The following is a 20567-nucleotide window of genomic DNA, read 5'->3' as shown; positions in this document are numbered from 1 at the left end:
CTCCTGACCTCGAGCGATCCACCCGCCTTGGCCTCCCAGAGTGCTAGGATTATAGGCGTGAGCCACCGCACCCGGCCAAAACATATTTTTAATAAAAAAAATACATGTACCTAGGCATATGGCAAGGTTTAAAACAAAGGCAGTCTTCTGCCCTGTCCTCACCTGAGTCCAACTCTTCAAAGGCAACCATTGTTTTAGCTGTTCTTTGTCCTTCATATTTCTTCCCATATTTTGACGAATACAGAAATCTATTTTTTCCTGATTTTAGAATTTCGATTGACATCCTACAGTAGAAGGAGAGATATAGCTCTTATATTTCCCTTTCCCCCCAATACTTGGTCTTCCCTTATTCTACCAATAGAATTATCATTTGATTTTTAAATAAATAAATAAATATTCAACATTCACAGTACTTTGGCTATACAACTATTCCTTTCTTATACTATTTTTTTAGAGTTAAATTATCTCATTTTTCCTTTTGCTTAGATTTCTATGTATCTATCATGAATTTAACTCTTTACAGTCCCACCAGAGCTACAGAAATCACTCCACATGGTAAAATACACCAGGTAATCAATCTATCAGTTACATTTTTTTCTTGGAATCATCCCTCTTGGAACCCTTTGTCTTCCGGTTCCAATCTAAACTTATTGATCTCTTGGCCTGCATCACAATTGTCATCCTGTGACTTCCCTTCACCATTATCTTGGAAATTCCCTCTGCTGCTCTCCTGTGTTGGATCTCCTGTTTCTGGAGCTTCCTCTTTCTTGATTTACTTCCTCACTGGTGGAGCACATCCTCAAGTAGCTGCTTGAGAAAGGATACTTGGAAAGTAAAATTTTGAGACTTTGCATTTCTCAGACTGTCTTTGTAGTGTTCTTTGGTTGATATTTTGGCTATATATAGAATATTAGATTGGAAATAATTTCCTCCAAGAATTTTAAAGGTACTAAATTCCTGTTTCTTAGCAACTGAGGTTGCTATTGAGAAGACTGATACCATTTGATCTATAAATCTTTGTATATGATTTGTTTCTCTGATAGATTTTAGGATGTACTCTTTGTCCCTATCATTCTGAATTTTTTCAACAATGTGCTTTGGTATAGGTCTGTTGTAATAAAGAATCTGAGTGGCCTTTGTCCCCAGTTCCTGGGAGGTAACCTCTAAACCCTTGGAATTTCCCAAGTAATAGAACTGTCTTTGTTACTCCTGGTGGATCCTGATCATTTATGCTAATAAGATTATCTATAGTGGACCTCTGGGTAGTTTAAGATGACTCACAATAGACAGTAGGGACTGGCCATACCAGAAAGACCATGTGATTAGAGTGTTGGGGCTGTGAGTCACATGATATCAGTCTCACCTCTGGGTTAGGGAAGGGGACTGAAGATTGAGTTCAATCATGTGGACAATGATCCAATCAATCATGCCTACATAATGAACCCCCAATAAAAACGCTGGACACTGAAGCTCAGATGAGCTTTCCTGGTTAATAATACTCTGTGTGTACTGTTACACATCAATGTACCAGGAGGATGATACATCCTGATTTCATGGGAAAAGGACACTGGAAGCTTCACATCTGAGACCCTCTAAGACTTTGCCCATTGTGTCTTTTCTTTTGGCTGGTCCTGATTTGTATAATCTTTGCTATAATAAAACTGTACCTATAAGTATAGCACCTTCCTGAGTTCTGTGACGTATTCTAGGGAATTATTGAGCCCAAAAGTGTAGTGGGAAGCCCCAAATTCATACCCAGTTCATCAGAAATGTGGGTGGCCTGGGAAACCCTGAGCTTGCAGCTGGTTTCTGAAGTGAAGGCAGTCTCGTGGAAACTGTGCCATTAACCTGTGAAGTTGGTCTAATTTCAGAGAGTCTCAGAATTGCATTGTAACATCTTTTTGCATTCTTTACCCTGAAACTATTAATCTGGAAACCCATTTACTCTGGAATTATTTCTTTGAAAAATTCCTCCTCCTCTATTTTTTTCCTTCTCTCTTTCTGAAACTTCTGCTAGTCTTTTAAAAATTTTTTTCTCATATCTCTACCTCTGTTTTTTTTTTTTTTTTCTTCCTCGGAGAGTTTCTCAATTTCCAATCCTTCTATTAACTTAAAATTTTTTGGACATATTTTTTAATTTTTAAGAGCTCTTTTTTTATTCCCTAAATGTCTCGTTTTTGTAGCTTTTTGGGTTTTCTTCGTGGACACCTTTTTTCCCTCTTTCTTCTGAGGCTATTAATAGTAGTTTTCATATTAATTATGAATTTTGAAAGTTTTTCCTGCTCCTTATTTTCTCTATTTCCCCTGACTCCTCCCCTGTTTACTTTGCTCTGTGTTTTTTGTTAGAGGCTTTCATCAAACATCTGGTGATCCTTGCTGTCAGTTTTTATTTATATTAAAGAGGGAGACATTAAAAGCTGATTGCAAGTTCTATATACGTGAATGTGTGTGTGGGGGGGGTGTTGATTATTGAGCTTCACTAAAGGGTTATTATGCAGGTACCTGGCAGATTTACCAGGAGACTCCTCAACTGTCAGCACCAGGGCATCTTTCAATTTTCATGTAGAGAAGTCCTCTAATCTACCAGGGCAAGGTTATAAGTCTGGCTGCCAGTCTTCTGGGAACCAAGAGGGGAAGGGGATGAAGAGGTTCTACAGTTCAGCAAATCCCTCCGCCCCCACCCCCCTCCCGATTTCAGTATAACCTGTCACTCCTGCTCTCAGCTGTGCCTGATGTTCCCAAATCCAGAGCTTCTCAATTTAACTTGTCTTCTGCCAGGCAGGAAGAGGGCAGTCACCTGGCTACAGAGGTTGAAGGAGGAGATTTAGGAGTCTAACTCCTTTAACTTTCATCCATTCTTCTTCTTTCAGCCCCATCCTACAACCCTGGCTTCAGAAGTATCCAGTGCCTCCAGTTTATAAGCTGTTCTTAGGTTCTGATTTCACTAATGGACTGGCTGCTTATTGGCATTTCTCTCTCTGTCTCCCCACTCCCACCAAAAGTGGTTACAATTTCTGCTTTCTCTGGCCTTTTGCTATATGTCTGCTTTCAAGTGTCCCAAGGTTTGTACACACCTCTCAATTGCTGTTGTTTCCTCTCCTCTTTTTCTGTTTTCTAAATTAAGGTAAAATTTACATGACATAAAATTCACCATTTTAACCATATAAAGTGTGTATTCAGTGATTTCTATAATAGGTATTCATAAAGTTGTACAACCATCACCACTATCTAAATCCAGAATGTTTTCATCACCCCCAAAAAGAAACCCCATACCCATTAAGCAGTCACTCCCTTTCCCTCCTAAACCCTAGTAACTACTAATCTGCTTTCTGTCTCTATACATTTGACTACTCTGGATATTTCATATAAACAGAATTATACAATATATGGCTTTTTGTGCTGGCTTCTTTCATTAAGTATAATGTCATAATGATTTCAGGCTCATCTGTGTTATGGCACTTCATTTCTCTTTCTTTTTAAAAGAGACACGGTCTCACTATGTTGCTCAGGCTGGAATACAGTGGCTATTCACAGGTACTGTTACAGTGCACTGCAGCCTCCAACTCCTGGCCTTAAGCAGTCCATCCTCCCACCTCGGCCTCCCAAGTAGCTGGGACCACAGGTGTACATCACCATGCTCAGCTAATTTTTTTTTATTTTTTGTAGTGATGGGGTCTCACTATGTTGTCTGGGTTGGTCATGAACTCCTGGCCTGAAGCAATTCTCCAGCCTTGGCCTCCCAAAGTGCTAGGATTACAGACTTGAGCCACCATGCCTGGCCTTCACTTTCTTGATAGTGTCCTTTGATGCACAAAAGTTTTTAATTTTGATTAAATCCAATTTATTTATTTTTTCTTTTGTTGCTTGTGGCTTTTGGTGCTTTATATCTAAGAATATCCAAGAATTCATCACCAAATCCAAGGTCATGTAGATTTGTTTTATAGTTTCAGCTTTTACATTTAGGTCTTTGATCCTTTTAAGTTAATTTTTGTATATGGTGTGGGGTATAGGTCCAAGTTTTCTTGTTTCTGTCTTTCTTTTTCTTTCTTTTTTTTTTTAAGAGATGGGGGTCTCACTCTGTCAGCCAGGCTGGGGTACAGTGCAATCATAGCTCACTATAACCTCCGATTCCTGAGCTCAAGCAATCCTCCCACCTCAGACTCCCAAGTAATGTGTGCCACCACACTTGGCTACTTTTAAAATTTTTTTGTAGAGATGGGGTCTCATCATGTTGTCCAGGCTGGTCTTTAGCTCCTGGCCTCCAGCAAGCCTACCCTTTTGGCCTCCCAAAGTGCTGGGATTACAGGCGTGAGCCACTGTAGCTGTCCATCTTTCTTTTTTATTTATTTTTTGTCCTTGTGAGTTTAAATTTTTTTTCTAATCCATTTGCTGTCATTTTAGTGGCATTTGGGGCATGAGTAGAGATAAACACATGTGATTAATCCTCATATTTAGCCAGCAATCTGCTCTTCCTTTCAAATTGCAACAATTCTTACTTTCATTAGGCAGATTCCTGGGGCAGGAGGTCTGAGAGGGCTTTCTGGAGGAGGGAAATTTGATCTGAGCCATGAGATGTCTAGGATTCCAGTAGAAGTAAAGAGAAGGTGGGAAAGGATGAAAAAGGAGAGTTAAGTAGGGGGGAGGGAGGAAGAGGAGGGGCTCTGGGGCCAGCACCAGAATTTAACCAGACTAAAATCTGGTTTCTTATCCCATAGTTGTGGCTCTGTAACCTCTGCTTGGGTTTCCCTGCAAAGCAGTCCTTTCCTTAGAACGCTGAGGAATGTAGCCCTGTTTTATGTGCAGTGAGAAAGGGGTTCTAGAGACTTTGCACCTCACTCTGCAGCCACCCTGGGGAAAGGGCCAGGCCTAGAGAGACAAGAGCAGCTTTCAAGAACAAAGAGAAGTGAGTTGAACAAAGAATTTCTCTGTTGGCAAGCTGTGTCACACTGAGTTTTCTCACCTGTAAAGTTGTTATCCCTATCTAGCAGTATCACTGGAGAATTAAATTAAACTGCAAAGTGTTTAGCACAATGCCTGAGTTTAGCACCGAGGATAGTTAGAAAAATGTCAGTTTTCTTCTCTTTCTTTGGAGATTTAAGGTAAACAATCTGGGTGGGGTCCCATCCAAGGCCCTGAACAGCCTGGCTAAGGAGCTGGGACTGAAGCTGAAAGCGACAGAGAATCAGGATGTTTGTGAGCAAAAGAGTGACACAGATATATCTGTGCTTTGGAAGATCACTTCCGGAAGAAGAGAGTCCAGGCATAATGCAGGAGGGGGTGTCCTGAGCCCCAGATCTGCATCTGATTGATTCAGTTTTCTCACATGTGCCCAACCCGTGAATGGTACCTGTCAATGTTTCCCCAGTGGGCTATAAGTTGTGTGAGAACTTAATTCCTAACACAAACCGGGTCTTCCAGTTTGCCTTCTTAGACTTGAATGTGGGGCCGGGGAAGGGTGTTCCCCAAACCTGAAGTGCCAATATAGCCAGCCTGAGCTGCGACATGGGGGATGAGATGAGATTTCTGAGAAGCTCTGGAGATTGTGATAATGACTAAAGCCCAGGGGACTCTCCTGGCACTGCCCCTTACAGGGACATATTACCAGGTGCCTCTTGCCTGAGGACAATTGTGAAACTGTATGGATCCTCCTTAAGAAACTCTTGCCACCAGTGAAAACAAACATCAGCCATACCCATCTCTGGGTGCTAAGCTCTGGGTACAGGTGGAACAAGAGAACACCTGGAAATGACTCTTCTGTCCACTAGAGGGAAACCCAGGCTAGAGAGATGGGGAATCTGTGTGTAGGAGCCTTGAGGCTGCTGGAAGGACAGCCCCAGGACCTGAGCGAGCCTGGCTCAGTCCTGTTGCTGGAGCTGCTTGTATCAGCCTGGTGAGAGCTGATTGCTGCATTTGCAGGAATTGTGAGAGCTAGTTGTTAAACATGGCCATTAAAAATTAAGTTATATAAATTTACGCTTAAATAAACTATATTAAAAACAAAGTAAAAGGGGAGATACCATGATCATGAAGGTTTTCCCGGGGCAAGGCTTATCTATTGCACTCCGGATATGCTGACCCCCGAGATTTCCCCAAACGTGAGAAACTTGACTGTATAATTTGTGGTAGTGGAGGACTGCATATATATTTTCCCCTGATCTTTTCTGTATTAAAAAACACAACAAAACAAGCTAAAACAAACACTCCAAACTCATGATTCCTTAATTACTATATTTTAAGACTATGTGTCTATTGTATCTGTTTCAGTGGAAGTACCCTATATAATGGTGTACTACTGTCCAACTTCAACTTTGGTAGCTTGAAATTGTCCATGGCAGAATGGCAGAATATTTACTCCATGGGGCAGGAGGATCCCTTGAGCCCAGGAGTTCGAGGTTGCAGTGAGCTGTGATCATGCCACTGCACTCCAGTCTGGGTGACAGAGCCAGATCCTATCTCAAAAAAAAGAAAAGAATACTTACTCCATGGAAACCCACAAATGCTACCAATCAGGGTTCCCCACCTGCCACTGCTGCCCACCCGCACCCCCCAGGTTGTTAAACATTTACCAAGACATCACTGCCTAGGTCTTTCCCACATCAGGTGTTGTGGGGAAAAGATAGGCTTTCCCAGAGGTCTTGCCAACATAGACACACTGAGAGATGTCCCTGTGGAGGGAGCACCCCATTTCAGCAGGCAGAGGCTGTTGCAGGGGTTCTGTGGGGGGAGCATTCTGTTGTTGCAGGAACTTGTACTGGAGCAGCTCAGCCAGTCTCAAGCTTTGCACAAGCTGTTCCATCCACCTGAAATCCGTTTGTACTTAAGTGCTCAGGCATGCCTTTCTGTCTGCCTAGCAAGGAAGTGAGGTTCTAGATCATCCAGTGCTAGAGAATGTTCTCCCCATCAGAAATGGAGTTTTTACGAGAGCCAGGGAAGTACCCAACTGGGTCTATATTCCCAGGCCTGGCTCAAGGCCCTGGGCCTAAATATTGGAGCAGCAACACAGAACACTCGGAAACAAGCAAGATAGACATTAGAGTCAGACTTGGGCTGTGCCACCTGGTAGCCATATGACCTGAGAAAGTCACTTACCCAATGTGGTCTCCAGTCTAACTTGTAAAACCTAACTTGTAAAATGGGGAGACTACTACTCATCATGCTTGGCTGTTGTGAAGATTGAATAGGATCATCCGTGCAAAACTCTCAGCTGGGTGTTCCCTTCACCTAGAAGGTGTTCTGTGGTGAAGAGCTATTATTGTTATCATACTTGGGGTGGGGTGGGGTGGGTGTGCTGAAGTTAACTGGGCTCTCAGTGCCTGACACCCATGTGTCAAGAATGGTAGGGAGTCTGGCGTGGTGGAGCAAGAAAGACTAGAAGGCAACAAATCTATGATGGCACAGGTGGCAGATGTGCCCCAGTAACACAGGAAGTGGACCGAAAGACTGGACACCAGCCCTCCAGCCAGAACTCAGCCAAATGCTCCATAATGCTCCATACCTGGCAAGGAGGGCCTCTCCCCTCCCACCCTCCTCTGCCCGGAGCTTGGGGGACTGGGGCGGGGGCAGAGTGCCAGCAGCCGGATGTCATAGGCCCGGAGGCTGAGTGCAGGAAGCACTGGCCCGGGCTGTCCCCAGCCTCAAAGCTGCGGAAGGGAGGGAGCAGCCGGTACCGCATTGTGCGAGCCCCGCTCCCCGCTGAGCAGCCGTGAACCCCTGGCACGAGTTCTTGGAGTCCAGCTTTTGCAGCGGGGCCGGTGGCTTTCAGGCAGGTATTAACTGGACAGAGAAGACTAGATCTGCACTTTCATTCATTCATTCATGTATTCACTTATTCATACATCCATCAGTCATTGAGCTGTGGCAGGAGTTAGTACACAAAAACATAGTCCATGATCCTGAGGACCTTTACAATTCGTGGCAGTGTGCACCGTCAGACAGCTGGGTTGGAATCCTGGCTCCTCCACTGAATCCCTGTGTAATTTGGGCAAATTTCTTAACTTCTCTGAGATTCAGATGACAAGTTTCGTGAGCAGAGGTTGTCCCACTACTTCGTGGGGAGCTGGATTAAATGAATTCTATGTGAAGCATTTGAAACTATGTCTGCAACTAGTAAGCATTTGTTACATGTAGGATTTTTTAAAAATTACTTTTTTTATGAGGCCCAGGGTGGGGGTCCTGCAGCCGCTCTGAGCCTTTTTAAAATAAAATAAAATAAAAAATTATTTTTATTTTTATTACCACAAAAGACCATTTCAGGAATGAAACATGGACTAGAAGAGCCCAAAGTTGCAAACTGGAGGCCTGAACAGTGGTTTAATTTTTTAAATTGATTGCCAACTGTTAGAAGTTGTGAAATTTCATCTAAAAACTCAAATTTTGACTTCTTTTGAAAAGATTGAAGATCTGGAAAACTTCTGTTTTTTAAGCTGCTCTTGGGTGTTGCGCTAGAGGCAATGGCTTTTTTTATATATATAATGTATTTTTGTAATGACTTTTGCAAAGTGGTGTTAATTATTGTTGTACAAGAAAAAACTCTTGGGCAATTCCCCTGTTACAAGCATCTGAAAGGCAAGTTTATTTGGAAAGGCAGATATTTTATTTAGTTGTAATTCTTGATTGCCTGAGTTTTAAATTGCCGTCTGGGACATATTCTATAAAAAATTTCTCAACCATGTCAGAATGGGACAGCTTATGACATCCTAGTCTCCTGAACCAAAGAAAAGATCTATAGGCCTTTGAGTTTGCACAGCTGGGCTAGAGACCAGAAGTTAGTGACCTGGTGGAAGAAGTGACAATCTCACCTGGAAGTGCAGGTGGAGAGAAGGGGCAGACAGGAGACAGGTATTTATTAGTAAAAAGTAGAATTGGCAGGCTGTGGAGTAGGGGGGAGAGAGAGGAGACGAGGTTGGCTCTTGGGTTTCTGGCCTGGGAGAATGCGTGGGAGGTGGACACATTCACTCGCCTGAGGGTCAAGAGGAGGAAAACGAGTTTTCTTGTAGCCGTGTGGGGTCTGAGAGTCTGGGTCAGCCATGAGATCAGTGGAATATCGGGGTCTTGGTGCCCAGGAGAGGGAGCTGGGCTTAAGGTTCACCACTGGTGAGACAGGGTGTCTGGGGAGTGGCAAAATCACCCCCATCAATGTGTGCAAAGAACACACATGGACCTAGGACAGACCATGAGGATCCATTTATATTTAAGGGATTAAAGATGTTTAAGGGAGTTGGAAGGATGTTAATGGAGGAGGAAAGGAGATTGAAAGACTCTGCAAGGTCCAGTTGCCTCCCCAGGTGGTCTTAGCTTCCATCCTGCAGGGCTGGACCCTTCCCAGTATCTTACTGCAGAGGCATGAGGAACAAGGTGGAGGAGGGGTTCCAACAAGAGCCTGCTCTAGTCAGGTAAAGGGTAAGGTAGGACAAAATCCCTGGCAAGTTCAAGATACCTAAGTGCCCTTCAGCGGCTCCTTCCTGCCCTCCAAGGCCACTTGGTGGGCCTCTGGGACACTGCTGGGAAGGGGAGCTCAGAGGAAGGGCCCAACTGGGCCCCACTGACTGAAGAGTGAACAAACAGGACACCCAGGACATCTCAGCTATGGGAGTGTTGGGAGGACAGAGGTGCCCAGGGCTGCCATACTGGCTTCTCAGACCATTCCCCGTGGGATGCCAGGCTGGCTGAAGGCCAGGCTAGGGAGCGCCATTTCTTGTGGCCAGAAGGTATTGAGCCCAGCATTGAGAGAGGCAGCATCTTGCTTGGGAGCTGGAGATCTGGGCTGGAGCAGAGCTGAGCTTTGAAACACACGTTGACTCTTATATGCACCAGACACCCTCATACATGTTTTGTCTAACCCTCATGAAAACCCTATGGAGGAAATAAAATTTTCCCTCTTCTACAGAAGAGGAAACCGAGGCTCAGAGAACATAAGTCACATGCCAAGGATGCCCAGCTGGTGAGAGGTAGAGTTGGGAGCTTGGGCTCTGTCCCTCTGGTTTCTCCTGGGGTGGTCCCAATTCTGCCTCTCAGCCTCCCTGACACTTGGGCCCTGCCCTGAGTGTCTTAGCCCTCACCCTCTCTTACACCCAGCCTCCAAATGATGACCAAATCCTGTCCCTCCTGCACCCTGCAGATCATGCCTCTGTGCCCTTCCCTCCTCTCCTGGGTCACTCTCCCAGTTTGGGCTTCATGAGCTCCTGCACTGGCTACTACATCAGCTTCCCCCTTGATCTCCCTGCCTTCCACTTCTCCCACCCCCACCCCCAGTCCCTCCTCCACGTCAGCAACCAGAGGGCTCTTCTAAAACACAAGTCTGACCACATCACCGTCCTTCTTATTGCCTGCCAATGATATCCTATAGCCCTCTGGATAAAGTTCAAATTCCTGAGCAGGTCACCCAATACTGTAGGCTCTTGTCACCATCCTCAGCAGCCTCATGCTCACTGCTCTGTGGCCTGCTGTGCACTCTAGCCAAACAGAATGCTCACTCACCCTCCTCCGAACAGGCCCTGGGCTGGACTTTCTTGGCTCTGCCCCTTCGTTCTCACCACTGACTTCCTACCACAATCTCTCTCACCCATTTCTGCCGACTGAAGTTCTGGCCACCCTTCAAAGCCCAGCTTCATGGAGGGCCCTTTTGCCAGAGCCTAGTGTGCCTGGGATTAAAGTTCTTTGTGTTCCTCTCTCCCAGACTGAGCAGTGTGAGCTCCTGTGTGTCCCTCCCTCTGTGCCCACATCGTGCCTGACATGCTGGGAAGGTTCTTTTCAGCGTGCAGTGGGAATGCCTTGACCTCTGTCTCCCATCCCCTCTGCCCTGGCTCTGGCTGCAGGTTCAGCCCCTTGCCCTGCCCTGGATCCACTCAAGCAGTAGCAGTTGTGGGTTTGGCTCTTGATTAAGCTCCAGCTCTGATTCTAGCTCTGACCTGCCTCAAGATTTAGCTCCAGGCCCTAGTGTGGCGCCAGCTTTGGCTCAATATCCAGAACTCATGTGGGCTTAGCCTATGGCATTGGGACCAAACTCACAACCCATCTAACCATTTCCCTCTCTCCTGACCCCCAGTTCCAGTTTCTTGGGCTCAAGTTTCCTGCCTCAGTGTTCCCCACTAGAAGGAGGGAGGGAGAAGCCTGGGACAGAGCCCCACACAGCCAGGGATCAGTGCCCCTGCCTGGAAGCCATCTTGCTGTAGCATCCCAGCCCAACCTCAGGGTGCTGGCCCATGCTATGGGGAAAAATAGTCCGAGGTTCAAAGCAAGACATTACCACTTACTGGCTGTGAAGCTTTGAGCCCCTTTTTGGGCCCCGGTTCTCTTGTTTATAAAATGGGGATAACATTTGGTGTGAGAACAATAGGAGACAATGCTGTGGAGCTCTGAGTACAGTGCTGGCCCACAGTCAATGTCAACAACCGAGAGGGCCTTTCCTTTTACCCTCTTCCCAGGTCCGTTGGATCAGCTCCTGCAGGTGCCCTGCCCATTCCACAGTGCCTATTGCATAAGGTCTTTTCTTGTCACTATGACATTGGTGGGCCTGGCACAGCCTTACTTCCAGGCTGCTGGCTGGGACTCTTGTTCCTAGCCTAGGGTATCTTGGGCAGTGGGGGCAGGGCTGAAGCATCATATTGGATCCTCTGCCCAGAACTCCATGTTCCTGACGTCAGGGGCAAACACAGGTCCACAGGGTAGTGGGGAAAAGGCCAGTCTCCCTTCTTTGCTGTGGGCTGAGTATATGCCTTTGGCTTGGGAAGGTAGTGGCGCTTCCTTCTCTCCTCCAACTGCCTCGCTGAGTCTATGTCTCATCAGAAGGCAAGGGTTCCCATGGATAAGAGAACTTGGGGAGGCCGGGCATGGTGGCTCACGCCTGTAATCCTAGCCCTCTGGGAGGCCGAGGCGGGTGGATTGCTCGAGGTCAGAAGTTCGAGACCAGCCTGAGTGAGACCCCGTCTCTACTAAAAATAGAAATAAAAATTATCTGGACAACTAAAAATATATATAGAAAAAATTAGCCGGGCATGGTGGCACATGCCTGTAGTCCCAGCTACGCGGAAGGCTGAGGCAGTAGGATCGCTTAAGCCCAGGAGTTTGAGGTTGCTGTGAGCTAGGCTGACGCCAAGGCACTCACTCTAGCCCGGGCAACAAAGTGAGACTCTGTTTCAAAAAATAAATAAATAAATAAATAGAACTTGGGGACCCTGCTCCCCAAACATAGGGACCAACATCAGTGGGGGTCTGGGTGTGATGTGTAGGTGAGTGAGCATGTGGGTATAGGTGTATGTATGGGATGTGTATGTATGGCATGGTATGTGGTGAGTGTAGGCATGTTGGAGTATCATGTGTGGTGTGTATATATCTGTATGTGATATGTATGTCAGGGTGTTCACACACCTATATGTAATGTGGAGAGTGGGAGGGCTTTACAGAGCACGTGTGTGGTGTATGTGACTTTTGTATGTGAAGAACTGTATATCTGGAGATGGATGAGGACCTGGGTATGTAGTGTAAGCAATGTGTATTGGCGTGTCTGCATGTGATATGTGTTGTGCCTGTGGGAAGGGGACCGGGGCAACTGCGAGCTGGAGAGCTATGTTGGGCAGCAGAGAGGTGCTAGAGCATTTGGGATTTCCTATCAAACTCTCTGCAGGGGCCTGGGCCAAGGTCATTGTACACTTGCTGCAGGATCCAGGAAGCATAGTGGGGGCAGAGCCAAGGGGATTGAGTCCATTCTTCCAGAAAGCCAGATGCCACACATCCAGCTGGCTGCCCTGCCCTGATGTCTGCAAACACACCAGGGAAATAAATACAACCTTTGGAAGTCCTGGTGATGTGTCTGGGGAGGAGGCCCAGCTGGCAGTTCATCTGAGCTCTGTTCCCATCCCACTACCCTGCCATTGACCAGTGGTTGAGAGTGGTGGGCTGATGGCCTTGCTGCCACTGGCCAGTCCTACATTCTTATCTCAGTACTTTAGCCAGCTCCAGAGCTTCCAGAACATCCTTGCCAAGGAAACTTGGCCCAATTGCAAATCAACATTTCTTGGAACTCCAGGTCTGTGAGGAAGAGAGGTTAGGGACTTCTAGGGCCAAGCAGTACCCAGGCTGCTGATCTCTGGAGGAACCAAATTTTAACCCAGGCCGGCCTCTCCCTGCTCCACCTCTAAGTGTGCCTCTTTCCTCAGAATGGGCCATGCCTCCTCCCTCTAAATGACTCCTCAAATAAAGCGATCCTGCCTGTGTTTCCTATCATACACCAATATGCACTCCGAGCTGGAGACATCCCGAACAATTTGCATTTCCAAAAATGCACTCTGCAGCTTGCTGCCAAAGACATTCTACTCTGCCTAATTCTGATACATCTCTCAAAATCCAGGTTAAGTGCCAGCTTATCAGGCTGAGGCTAAAATTACTAGTTGTCCCCTAATATCCATTATCTCGCATGTCCTTAGTCATAGAAGCCTGATTTTTAGCTGCGCACATGGTTGGCCTAGAGTAAAAACCATGTTTTCCAGAATTCCTTGCAGCTAGGTGTAGCCATGTGACTAAGTGCTGGCCAACAGCTTGTAGGCAGAGCATTTCGTGCAAATTCCAGGAACTGTTTTAAAAGAGAATGTGCTGTGTTTCACCCCTTCCTCCTTGGAACTGTCTGGAATGCAGATGTGATGTCTAGAGCTTGAGCTACTATACTGGGCAATGAAGTAGAAGCATTGTGTTAAGGATGGCAGAGAGTGGCAGAGCAATAAGACAGAGAGCGCCAGGACTCTGATGATCATGGAGCCACCTATTAGCTCTGTGCTACTTATTTCCAGACTTCTAACTGGTTGTAATGACTGTGATTTGGAGTTTTCTGTCACCCACAGCCAAACCCAAGCCTAACTGATACACTTTCCTTGGACCATCTGTCTCTTCTCTTGTCCTGTCAGCTCTCTCTCCGACACACTGCATTCCATTCTCATTGCTTGGTTCTATCTGCTTGCTAGATGGTGAGCTCAGGAGCACAGTGTCTAACAAACCAAGAAAGGTCAGTTGTATGAACAAACGTGTGAAATATACGTTCAGGGATCCATATGTGGGTGGAGCTATAGATTTGGGAGTTATTGGTATAAACATGGTCACTGACGTGGCGGGAGATGGTGGGGTGAAAAGAGAACTAAAGGAAGAGATCCTCAGAGCTGTACCACGTAAGGTCGTGTTGAGGACAAAAAGCCCTAGGGTAAGACCGAGAAGAAGCAGGAGAGCCGGCAAGGACCAGGCAAAGGGCTGCGGAGCAAGTGAGCTCAGAGACCACATGGTTTCTTCCAGCAGCTCACAGCAGCTTGGGACAGGAGCAGAGAAAGGAATCGCTCTGGCCTGACCCAGGCTGAGGGCAGGGGAAGGTGCAGCAAGAGACATGCCAGCCTGTGGGAGGACAGACAGACTAAAACTAGCCGGGGCTGCTGGGCTGGGAGAAGATGGAGGGGAATCAGGGTGGGTGGTCCTGATGGGATTAAAAAACAGGTGACGTGGCAGGAATGCAGACGTGAGTGAGCAGAAGAGAATTTGGCATTTTTCAGGTGTAACCAGGCCACACCATGCCTAGGATAAAAACAACTTCACCCAAATAGTGTTTTTCTGGCTCTGCAGCACCCTAGCCTCCCTCAAATTCCTTCTGGAGAGCTCTGGGACTCCCAGGGGCTTCTCATATACATGCTGGGAGATTTAGACTCCCTGCCCATGTCCCCTCCTCCTGCTCAGGAGCTCGACCCCTGTCAATGCCAATACCCACTGAGGACACTACTGCTGGCGAAGCTCAAAGGGGGCCTGACGTGACTGCTGGTGGCCCTCTGCGCCTGCACTCGGGTCACCACTGCCCAAAGTCTACACCACTGGTGTTGAGCAAAGCAGTGGTCAACAGCTCAGGGTTCTAGAGCCGGGAGATCTGGTTTTCCATCCTAGCTCTGCCGTTCACTAGCTCTGTGACCTTGAGGGAACCGATTCATTTCCCTGAGCCTCGGTTCCTTTATCTGCAGAGGGGAGGATAACAAAGAACCTACCTCACGGGTGGGTTCATGGGGTTGTTGTGAAGTTAAACTGAGACAATGCACGTAAACCTCTTAGCACAGCGCCTGGCACAGAGAGAGTGGTTAACAAATGTTGATGATTATGACTTTTGTTATTATAGTTCTTGCATTCATTAACTCATTTAACAAACAAGCTCTAGGCATTCCTCCACATGTGCCCAGTGCGTCAGCCAAGATGTATTTCCTGATATTTCCCAACACTTAACATGTTCCCTCAGCCCTCAGCGGCTTTTCTCATGCGGTTTGCTCTTCGTCTGCCTGGCAAACTCGCCCTTTGAGCCTCGGCTAATGCCTGGTCTTCTTGAGGCACCTGCCTGGACTTCCCCGGCTGGGGTCAGATACCCCCTCTGGGCTTGCACATGACCCAGGCTGTCTCATTGCACAATTCCAGGGGGACCAGTCATACGGACCCTAGGAGTTGTGCAACATGGCAACTTTGCCCGTATCTCTGCTCAATTTCCCTCTATCATACCTTTTATCGCACTCTTACTGTAATGATTTATTTACCTGTAGGTCTCTACCTCAGACTCTGAACTCCTCAAGGACTCTGCTTGACACAGTCAGGGCTCAGTAAACGCTCACCTGAGTGAAGGCATCCGGGCCTACCTGCTGCATCCTGAGGCTCCCAGCCTGGCTGGGGAGACAGAATGAACCGACATGAAACATGTCAAGAACTGAGCATGAACGGAGGTTCGCGTCCCTGAGGCTTTCCTAGGACAAACAGAGCTGTGAGGGAGGATGCAGTGGGCAGAGTGGAGGGTGGAGTGGAGATGGAAAAATGAGGAGGTTCTCAGAAAACCCAAGGTCTCACGCTTCTGGATGGCTCTGCCTAGGGCTGGGAAGAATTCCAGCCCCCAAGCCCATGATTCTCCTCTGGCCTAAAGTGAAGGAAGTAATAGTTTCAAAGTTCTTGCAGGGATATTACATATCCAGGGGGAACCATCATGGGTTGATGCTCCTTTCCAGGCCCGTTTGTTACACACAGGAGGTGGGAGCATAGCCCGGAAGCAGGAGGATGTACCCAGAGGATCTGACATTACTCTAAAATATAATTGGAGTGTTAGTCTCACTATAGGCAGGGACCAGATTATAGAGCCCTTAGGAAAGTGTTTTTCTTCCTCGATATGGATTTAGACTGTATTGTTGCGGAGAATAAACACTTGTCTTTTGTAGGTGTGTGTGTGTGTGTGTGTGTGTGTGTGTGTGTGTATTTGATCTGCATTTAACCACCTCACTCTCATTCCCGCTTGCTCCCAAAGGCCAAGTGTGAACAATGAGGAAGAGGCATAGTTCATCACTTCTCATTGGGAGAAAGACTTTAAAGGAACAAGAGCTTGAGGATCAGAATTGCCAAGCTTCACCTAGACTGCTTGACTGAAGCTGTTTCCTGCAGCTCTCCGTCCTCCTGCTGTGATACTATTCTAGACTGTTGGGAAGTGTTCTACTAAGTGTTTCTTAGTAGAAACTTAGTAGTTTCTGTTGATCCTATCCCATGGGTCTTGGGGGTGAGGTTTCCTCCACAGAGCCTAACGGAGGTCTTGCCCAGTGGAGGGCTGACAAGGTGGTCTCTTTCTGCAGGTGTAGGGAAGGAGGATCTGAGACGAGGCAATAAAGTTGGGAACTGAGTGTACCCACGAGGGGATATCCTGTGAAAAAGTTGAAGAGGTTTTGGCTGTTTTCCCCTTGGGCAGTTATGTGACATTTACAATTTTAAATGATTTCTTCCAGCTGTATTTCCTACAGGAATTCCTGCCCCTTCAGTGAAGTCTGTTGCATACACGTGGGCCTTGAGTTCACGGCGCTAGAGGGGGCAGGTTAAGGCGTGGGTGAGTAAAAGAGGTGTAGCCTGCCTGGCTGTCCTCTGTGGGGGTCTATGTGAGAAAGAGGCCTCCCGGGGGAGTGTGACCAGCAGTGTAGCTGCGGAGGAACCCTACTGGGTTGGGAGGCTTGGGGCAGAGGTGGGAGGAAGGGGACCCTGAGGGAGAACAAAAGTGTAATGGTCTACTGTAAGGGACAGATGATCAGGGTGAGCGTCAGGACTCCACCAAAGGCTTGGGTGAGCCCTGGGATGGCTCTTCTGGGGACTGAGAGCTTCAAGCCCAGCTCCCAGCTAGAATGGAGAGGGATGCAAAGCCTCTGGGAATGAGGTAGAAGAGGTGGGGGTGAGAGCACCTCGGACCCAGCCCCAGGCCTTGGCTGCTGCCTCTCTCCCGCCCCTGGGAAGCCAGGCTGTGGGCTGTGCCTGGGTTTCCTCACTGCTCTCTGCTCTATAGAAAGTTTCTTTCTTTTTTTTTGAAACAGAGTCTCACTCTGTTGCCCAGGCTAGAGTGAGTGCCATGGCGTCAGCCTAGCTCACAGCAACCTCAAACTCCTGGGCTCAAGCAATCCTACTGCCTCAGCCTCCCGAGTAGCTGGGACTACAGGCATGCACCACCATGCCCGACTAATTTTTTTTTTATATATATATTTTTAGTTGGCCAGATAATTTCTTTCTATTTTTTAGTAGAGACGAGGTCTCGCTCTTTCTCAGGCTGGTCTTGAACTCCTGACCTCGAGCGACCCACCTGCCTCGGCCTCCCAGAGTGCTAGGATTACAGGCGTGAGTCACTGCGTCTGGCCTATAGAAAGTTTCTTGATAACAACAGGATGGATTGGCCACCAGAAGATACTCCCATGAGCCAGCTGCCCTGCCCTTTACCTTCTTGGTGGCCAGGGAAGTTCTTGGGCAGCTCAAGGAAGTCTACTACCACCTTCACTTTGGCCCCCTCTCCCAGGAGGATGGAGTCAGGCTGAAAGTTTCCAGGAAGAAGAGTGGGGTGAAGGGACAGGCTGAAGTTGCTACTGTCCCCCCATACCACCACTCCCACCCCACATAAGCCCAGAGCCTGGAGTTCAGAGTAGAGACCACAGCTTACTGCTTAAGGGCTAGAAACCAGCCCTGCCCCAAAGTTCAGCCCAGAGCCTAGACCCAGAGCCCAGAGCTCAAAATCTACCCCAGTACTCATACTACAGCCTAGAGCCTAGAACCCAGAGCCCAGCCCAACATGAGTTTAAAGTCTAGTTCAGAATTCAGAACTGAAACCCAGAGCCCAGGACCCAGACCTTAGAACTCACAGGACAACTCAGTACAGGCCCAAAGTCCATCCAGGGGCAAAGACCAGAGCTCAGAACTGAAAGCAAAGCCCAGGACCTATAACCCAGTTCACAAACACAGAGCCCAGAATTCAGAACAAAGCCTAGTCTATAGCCCAGAGCAGCCCAGGATCCAGCTCAGAACCTACACAAAGCCTAGAACCCAGCACAGACCCCATCTTAGCTCCAGAACTGAGTCCCACCTAACAGTCAGGGTAGGTAGAACTCTCCTCCCAACCCAGAGCCTGGCAGTTCCTTGATGCTCCTTCTAGGGGCAACCCCAAAGGAAGATGCCAAGCCTGTAAGCTGAGAATGGGGGATTCTAGATCCCAACCCTACTCCTGGCAGGAGGAGACAAAGAGCTGGTATTTGTGTGTGAAGTGTGGGGTTGGGGATAGGGTGTTGTATGGTTCTCTTAGCCCTGGTCTGGAAGGCCTATATAGGGGATTCAGAGATCAGGCAAAACATGGCCTGAGCTTTCTCTGCAAGAGCTGCCTCTCAGAACCCCAGTGGCACAGGAAGCAGAGTCCTGCTGCTGCTGACTTGCTGTGTGACCTTGGGCAAGTCCCTTCCCTTCTTTGGTCTTACTTCTCCCAGAAGGGAAATCAGGAGGTGCTTTATTTAGACCCATAGACTCAGAAACATAGAGGAAGGGACTATCACAGGTAGGCCCTTCATTCATTTATTCATTAAATAGTTATTGAACACATACAATAAGTAGATTTTTAACAGGGAGATAAAATAGTTAGATTTGTTTTTCTTTTAAATTGTCTGGTTGTTGTTGCAGACTGGATCAGAGAGAAACAGACATTGCGGCAACAGTCCAGGAGAGACGGGACAAGGGTCCAAGGATGGCCAAGTGGTAATGTCATCTTTATAAAGTACACATGTGGTCATTTTACTCCTCTTCTCAGAATCCCTTCAATGACTCCCCACTGTCTTCGGGATGAGAATACAAGGCCTCCTCCTACCTTCTCAGCCTCAGGGTCTACCAATTTCCCATCCAGCAAATGCTTAGCCAGTCCAAGCTGCTCACGGGCTCTGCACCCACCAACTTCCATCTCACCTCCATGTCTGTGGTGCTCCCTTTGCCTGGCATGTCCTTCTCTGTCTCTGGAACTCCTACTCAGCCTTCAAGGCGTGGCTCCATCATCACCTCCTCTCTGAAGCCTTCCCAGACCTCCATGCCTCCAAGAGAATCTGATGTTCTCAATTCTGTATACTCGAATAGATCTTCACTAGGCCTTTGCCAAATTATTTTGTAACACTCTGCTTGTGTTTTTCTCTATGACTAGATGTGACCCCCTCAGAGGACAAGATGATCCACACCTTATTCATCTCTGTGTTGCTGAGTGGGCTCCATGAATGCACTGACAAAGCCACCTTTATATCACCAAGTATCCTTCTGTGTGTTTCTTTTTTCCCTTAAGGCCCCATGTTTAAATTTTTAATCTCAGAACATGGTAAGAACCTTGTTTTTCAATTGTCTATTAATCAAAAACATACATCCTGCCAATTAGAGGGAAAAGATAATGGAAAGAAGTTAACATTTGTTGAGAGCCAACTGCAAGGTTTGTTCTGGATATACACATTGTCTCACTGGATCCTCAGGATAACATTTACTATGTTAGCTCAGAAAAGGTAGGTGACTAGCTAGAGAGAGAACTGGATTCAAACCCTGATGAGTCTGACTCCAGGCACACGAAGCCCCAGCTATGCCTTTATCTCTTGCTGTCAATCAGCATGAGATCACAGCATTAGCGTGTCAGGTCTGCAGCCAGCTGGAGGTCCTGGCTTGCCACAGTGGAGGTGGGAAGCAGCCATCACAGAGTATGCGTTGCCCAACATGCTTTTTGTGCAGGTGGGTAAAAGGAGGTCCAAAGAAGGGGCAGGACTCCAGGGGTGCCCAAGGTACACTGGCCTGAATCTAGCAAGCCATTTGCTTTGGAAGACTCTTGCAGCTCTGACAAGGTTCAGGCCAGCAGACTAAGGCAGAGGCTCCCTGTAGGAATGTGGTGTCAGTATGAGGAGAGCAGGGTTCTGGCCAGCCAGGAAAGGAGAGGTATTGCTCTAGCATCAGTCCCCACCCTCTTCTCTGAGGCCAGGCTCTGAGCTCTTGCTCAAGAAACACCTCACCTGATCTAATGTAATGGGCCCTGAGGCCACCTCGAAATTTGGTCCAACCAATGGGGCTCCTAGAGCTACACTATGTCCTCAGGTGGCATGGCTGTCTGAGCCAAGGCTGATGTTACTCAGCTTCTTGCTCGCCATCATTCTTATGTCTCCTCAGCAGTCAGGGTCTTCCTGAAAGAGTGGGTCTGTCTCTCTCTTCTGGGAGGACCTCAGGGAAGTCTAGGATGAGAAGACACTGGGACACTGGTTGTTGGGGGTGGGTACCAGCTG

General features: G+C 47.5%; 1 long non-coding RNA gene and 1 other non-coding gene across 3 annotated transcripts; both read left to right on the top strand.

Moving 5' to 3' along the window:
- Positions 1-5993: 5993 nt before the first annotated feature.
- On the top strand, positions 5994-6154 carry LOC123636071. Its single transcript, XR_006734309.1, has one exon. It is a non-coding gene; the product is annotated as a U1 spliceosomal RNA (small nuclear RNA).
- A 2628-nt stretch (positions 6155-8782) lies between these two features.
- Positions 8783-19588, top strand: LOC123635706. 2 transcript variants are annotated; one of them, XR_006734191.1, is made up of 5 exons: positions 8783-8838; positions 15546-15722; positions 16292-16858; positions 18952-19026; positions 19460-19588. It is a non-coding gene; the product is annotated as an uncharacterized LOC123635706 (long non-coding RNA). The 2 variants fall into 2 exon arrangements; XR_006734192.1 differs by lacking the exon at positions 19460-19588 and adding an exon at positions 19144-19164.
- Positions 19589-20567: the final 979 nt, after the last annotated feature.

This window comes from Lemur catta, chromosome 3 (genome assembly GCF_020740605.2).
Source record: "Lemur catta isolate mLemCat1 chromosome 3, mLemCat1.pri, whole genome shotgun sequence".
In the NCBI taxonomy this organism is placed as follows: Eukaryota; Metazoa; Chordata; class Mammalia; order Primates; family Lemuridae; genus Lemur; species Lemur catta.
The sequence above is the reverse complement of the archived record's forward strand: the minus strand, read 5'-3'. Positions and strand labels throughout refer to the sequence as shown.